Source organism: Ursus maritimus, unplaced genomic scaffold (genome assembly GCF_017311325.1).
Source record: "Ursus maritimus isolate PB19 unplaced genomic scaffold, ASM1731132v1 scaffold_4, whole genome shotgun sequence".
NCBI classification, from domain to species: Eukaryota; Metazoa; Chordata; class Mammalia; order Carnivora; family Ursidae; genus Ursus; species Ursus maritimus.
Genome location: NW_024426552.1, coordinates 69,260,629 through 69,267,024, shown reverse-complemented (window position 1 = coordinate 69,267,024; position 6,396 = coordinate 69,260,629).

Sequence of the window (6,396 nt, the reverse complement as noted above, 5' to 3'; positions counted from 1 at the left end):
GGAGTGTGTTTATGATTGGTAGCAGAAAACAGAATAATATGGTCCACCATTCTTCGTCAACTACAGAGAAATTTTCTCTGATGGACTTTCAGTGAAGACATTATTTACATTTCAGTCCCTAGAATCATGTGTACGTCTCTTCCAAGCATCCCTACTCTGTTAGAGATGTGACTTTTGCCTACTCTACCTCAGTCTTAAACACGGAACTGGAAGACATCAAGATTTCACAAGCCATCCTCACGGCTGTGCAGTGCTAGATACAACAGTCCCTAGCAGTTCTCTCTCTATTGAGAGTCTAGAAACAGGCCTGAAAAAGATTACTTAAATCACCCAGGTAAGATACATTTTCTTTTATTCAATTTGACTTAGAATAGTCATTACTTACCCGTGATTGCTTTCTCAGTGACTTTCCGCTACCAGCTCTTTCTTCATTCCACCCCCAAATATGGTTACCTGAGAGTTGGCAAAACAAATCCTGGTCTGCCAAACAGCATTGTGAACGGAATTGGTAGGTAAACTGATGTTTGAAACTTTTAGGAACAGGTACCAAACCTGACCAGGGAGAGTTTCACACTAATAATTTTTCTAGCAGTTTCTATTATGTATAGTAGAGTATACAGATGGGAGAAGATGAGCCAGAGGAGACTAGAAGACGGTGAAGGCTGGAATTCTCTCCTACTGTCATTTGTTGTTGTTACTTGTTATTGACGTATACATATGTAAAATATGAATATCATAAGTGTACATACACCTCAATGAATTTTTATAAATGAAGACCCATTGTAACTATAAGCATGAAGCTCGAACAACGTGACCAGCAGCCCAGGTACCCCACCTCATCTCCCTCCCAGTCATTACTCCTACTCCAAGGGAAGCCACTATCCTCTTTTTTTTTTTTAAGATTTATTTATTTATTTATTTTAGAGAAAGAGAGAGAGTGGGGAGAGGGAGAAAAACAGGCTCCCTGATGAATATGGAGCCCCACGCAGGGCTTGATCTCACAACCCTGAGATCATGACCTGAGCCAAAATCAAGAGTCCCATGTTTAACCGATTGAGCAATACAGGTGCCCCCCTAATTTTCTTTTATATCTTTTTAATTTATGTACAGTAAAATTCTCTATGGTGTCCAATTCTGTGAGTTTGGGCCCATGTATATAGCATGGAATTGCCCCCAAAACTTCTAGTCCATACCTCCTCCTACCCCCAACCTCTGATAACCACTGATATTTTCTCAGTGCCTATAGTTTTGCCTTTCCCAGAATGTCCTATCAATGGAACCATATCCTATATAGCATTTGGGGTGTGGCTTCTTGGACTTCGCAAAATGCACCTGGGCTTCATCCATGTTGCTGCAGGAATCAAGTTGGTTATTTTCATTGCTAAGTAGTAGTCCATTTTTTGGATGTATAATTCATTTATCCCTTCACTGGAGGACTTTTGGGTTGTTTTCAGTCTTTTCCACTATATTTTTGTGCTTCTTTGCAACTTTAGATCTGCAGGAGCAAGGATCAAACCAGAAATGGGTTTCTGATCGGACAGCTGTGACAGGCCCTCCCCCACTCCACCTCCCTCTCTACTGTGAGCATTCACACATTTGGGCAGTTGTACAGGAGCTTATTATCCCAAAACAAACTTTAAATGCAGAAAAATATATCCTAAGAGACTCTTTACAGAACAAAATTATGTCTAAAGTAGGAGAGTACGAGAACAAACAATTTCAAATTTTTAGAATTTCAAATTCTCAGGAATAATAGATGGTCCAAAAGCTGGATGTGCTAGTGACCCGTGCCAGATTCTCATTGCTAGTGTCCAAAGGGAAATAAATGTAGTCTACTTAGGACAGTAAGTAGTAAATGAGAAGAAAATAGTCTGAGCAACCAATGAAAACAGCCATTTGTTAAACGTGAGACTAACAGCCTTACAATTTAGAAAACAGTCCATGAAGACAGTCCTAATCTTTCAAGAAAATCTAGTTTGTTGAACACCAAAAGGATTGTAGCTTGTTTTTTTAAATTAATGACTACCAGTTTCCTTTAGCTGGTAATGTCTGTGTATCTTAAGAATTACTAATATTCTGAGATTAACAGCAAGCTAACTCCAATGCAGCATATTTAAGGAATCCTTGAACCAGAGCTGCCCATCCCCTTCATTAATTGCATGCCGATAGCGCAATTGGCCTCGTCCGTGTTTTCCATTCATATCATAATATGACTCGATTTCTCGTGTGTGTTTTCAAAAACAACAACAACAACAGGTCATTCTTAATTGGCGCTAACTAAATCTTAGGAGCTACTGGTGTTACCCAAAATGGGAATAAGCTACTCAAATTGAGCATTTATTCTTCCCTGTTTCTGCAAATCAACTGTTAACGACCAATATCATTTGGACAGTTTTTACCCACAGTAGAAAGATTTTTTTAAAAACCATATAGAAGTCCATGCACAAAACAATCAGCATGTGAAACAAGACATGGTGAATTCTCTGACGGAAGGAAAGATTAGAACAAGTGATGTCATCTTTCTTCGGACGTCTAAAATCAGGTTCATTCACCTCACAGATGGGAGGGCTAAAGACGACGAAAGTCCCATATGTTTCACACTATGAATCTCTACGAAAGGTTTTCTAAATCTTGTGACAGTCATTTGATCAAAAATATCTACTTCCCTGGTGGTATTTAAGACTAGAAAAGATATGTCTTAATAACAGACCCCTTTCTTTCTCTCTGAAAGTTCAGTGCTTGCTTCGGGTCTAGTTTATCTGACGTTCCTTACCTACTCTTACTAGGAAAAAACTTTACTAACCTTTTAACTATCTTTCTACCAGTAGCTAATAATGGTTGTACTTAATATTCTCTCCATCACCCACGTTTTAACCTTAATGTTTCTTGACATTTCTCTTCCCCAAATATTCAGTCACCAAATACTATTGGTTATTCCTTAATGTCATTTTACTTGCTATTATTTCCACTGTCATCGCTCTAATCCTTAACCCACCCTCAACCCCAGGCCTGGATTACTGAGGTGGCCTCTTAATTCATCTCTCAGCCTCTAATTTACCCCCCTGCTGACCCAGCCATCACCAGATGACTTTTCCTAAAAGGCAGCTTGGATTGTGTTTCTCCGCAGTGACCTTCATGGGTCCTAAATCCAAACCAATTAACTTACATGTCTAGTATAGTTCTGGAACATAGTATGAGGTCAGTCAGTCATCTCCCACACCTACCTCACCAGCCATACCTCAGCAGTTCTTGTCTGTGGCTGTTGGTCATGCAAAGCCCTACCTTTCCTCAAGGCCTACCCTCAGTCCCTCCTCCTGCAGAAGACTCCCCAGTTACAGCCCGTGAAGACTGAACGCCTGCAGTATACACTGCGTGTCCACTTAACACCGAGCATGTTCTCCCTGGTGCTTTTACCTCTAGGTGTTTGGTTTGTCTCCCATTGGGTGGTCTTGTATTCGTCTGCCCCAGTAAGGCACCTATGGCAGGTGATCAGAGAGCACACAGCTTGCGGGCCTCTCGTACAGCAAGACTGTCTTCACGGTCTTGGCTTCTCATGACCTGAAAACTTCATTGTGTAAGTGTTAGCGGTGACTTCATTTGCAAATCGGTAGAGTTGGGATGGAAGAGTGGATGGGAGTGAGTAAAACAGTCTGACTACAGATCTCTAAGTCAGCCAATTTTTTAATTTAATTATAGTCCTTTTCTTTCTGGTCCCTGGTACAGTAATCTTCCTTCCTGAAAATGCTTTGTGATTTTTCTCTTTGTGTCAATTTTGTCTTCCTTCTGAATATGTTTTCATGATAAGTCATCTGAAACCCTCCTTGGAAGTAGCTGGGGTAGGAATAATTTCTCTGTAAAGTCTTAGTGACAGGGCCAAACACAGTACTCTTGATTTTATTTCTTTATTCTGTAGCTCCTTTTACACTGGTTCCCACTCGTTTAATCTTATATTAAGTGAAACAGATGGAGATTTATTAATGGCTTTAAGACTCTCTCTCCAGGACTAATCTTGGAGCCTTCTAATCCTTTACAGTTTAAATTCTGGGTTGCAAGGAAAGTTTTCAGGAGGAAAAAAAATATTTCTTGGTTTGATATTAAAATAATAAACCAAGCTCTGGGATGCTGGACTTGCATTTGAACGCAGGTTTGGCTCAGAGTTTTCTCCACCCCTCTTCTTTCCCATCTCCAAGGAGGAAGCATTGTTCCTTTTCCTTTAAGATTACCCTCTCTGCTTATCCTCCTGATCTGATTTCTTACATCCTCTTCAATTACCGCTCCCCGTTTTCCTGTATCTTTAGTCTCCTTCCTGCATGGGCTACTTGTGCTCTGATTATATGATCAAATCTCTCCTATCCTATAAAAACTTTCTGTTGACTCCTAATCCCTTTGAAGCAACCTCCCTCCTCTGCCTTTCTTAAGCCAAATATCTTTGAAAAGACACTCTGTCCGTTTTCCATTCATTTGTAATAATAATTTGTTGAATGCCTGCTGCATTTTAGACAGGAAGGTAGACATCGGGAATGATGGCAGACAAGACACCACCCTGCCCTCGTGAAGCTCAGCCTCCTGGCCAAGCCTCAGCCCTTGCCATGCCACTGGAACTGCTCAAAGCTGTCTGTGGACCTCCTACTCCCCAAATTCTGTGGCTCTTCTCAGTCCTTCCCCCTCAGCAGCATCAGTCACTTGAACAGCAATTAATAACATCCTAAAACATAATAGAAATTGTCCTCCATGCTCAAGGCCTGTGACGAGTACAGAGAAGCACAAGCATAAAATCTGCCTTTGAAAAGCTTACACACAGAGTATCGTGCAGCCCAAGTGAACAGGGCTTCCCTAAGTGAAGCTTCATAGGGAAAACACTTTGAAAGAGGCAAAAGCTTGTATTAACAAAACTTGCTCAATATATCTACCATTGATCTCAATAAACCAATTCAGATATATTAACCAGTTAGCAAGTACATGGTGGATGAGGTCAAGAGTAAGAATGTAAAGCCTTTGATAGCACATGTACTGCTGCAAATGTTCACCACTGCTAATATTCTCTGTGCATACCAGTCCTTCCAAGTGTTCCCCAGTTAAAAATTGTTTGGGCTTGTTCTTAATTAGTCAAAGATATTATGGCTCATAGAAATAGAAAAATACAAACCATGGTTTGTTGAGATGAAAAAAAATGAATTTTCCTAAGATTCTGGGTAAAAAAATTGGGCATCCATATTTTGCTGGCTCATGAGCCAAACAGGTTCTCTATCCCCTGTCATCAAAGGCCCCCTCTTCTTTCTGAGTCCCCAGAGACTATCTTTAACGTGTTCCATCCCATAGCACCTGCTACCGTTCCTCAGTTCCCTGGCAAGCAAGCTCCATGTGTGGGGGGGCACCCTGAATCCTTGGAGAGCCAGAACTGGGTCTTTGGCAGAGTGGAGAAGAGCTCTTTGTATTTCGTATTATGGAATAGAGTCGGGGTCCCAAAACAGTGTTGTTTAGGTCCCAACATCTTATAGAGTCTTAGTGAAACTAGTTCTTGTTTCTAGAAGGAAGCTCAAAGGCACTCTTCCTCTCCTCAGTATGATCCAGAATAGGGACCAAACCATCCTCAGCGCTTCTGCTCCTCTACATGGCTGTTTCTAGGTGAGATTACTGGCTCATTATTCTCTCATTGCATCCCACCCATTCCTCTGATACCTCAGAAATGGCAGGATCCAGCCTCAACCCAAATCAAGAGCTCCCCATTACATATGGATATCTATGTGTGTAATGTCCATGGCCAAAGCTATGTCCATGCTAAGGCCGAGCAAATGAGTCAGACACAGAAGCCTCTGGAGCCCAGAGACAGCAAGTTCAATGATGAGTCACAGTTGGGGAATGACTCCCCAGAGATAGGGAAAGGACCTCATTGTGAAATTGCTCACCCAAGCTCTTAGGTTGTAGCTGTCTGACACCTTATCAGTGTCACCTGGAGTTCTGCTAGAGGAATAACTTAATGAACACAAATCTTGCCAGTACTTTCTGGTTGCTTCAGGAGTGTAACAGAATGAGCCTTTTCATCCTCATGGTCAGGAGGGTGAGACTTGCTAAGGATGCTTCTATTTATTTCATCCTCTTAGGACAGGCCATAGCCCCTCTGCCAGGGCCACCTGCTAGTCGGTTTGTATGAATCAGAAGGAGGTGCCCCTTCCTGATGGACCCAGCTCAAAATGGAAAAACAGCTTCTACCATATATGTCCCCCTCCGATTCTCCAGACATCTTTTGGGAGAAGAAAAATGACATATCAGAGCCATCATAACCTTTTACATATGGAGAAACTGAAACCCAGAGAGAGAAGAATGAACCTGCCCAAGGCCACACAGTGAGCCAGTGATAACGAAAGTATATAGCTCAGGTCTCCTGCAGTCCGGCTG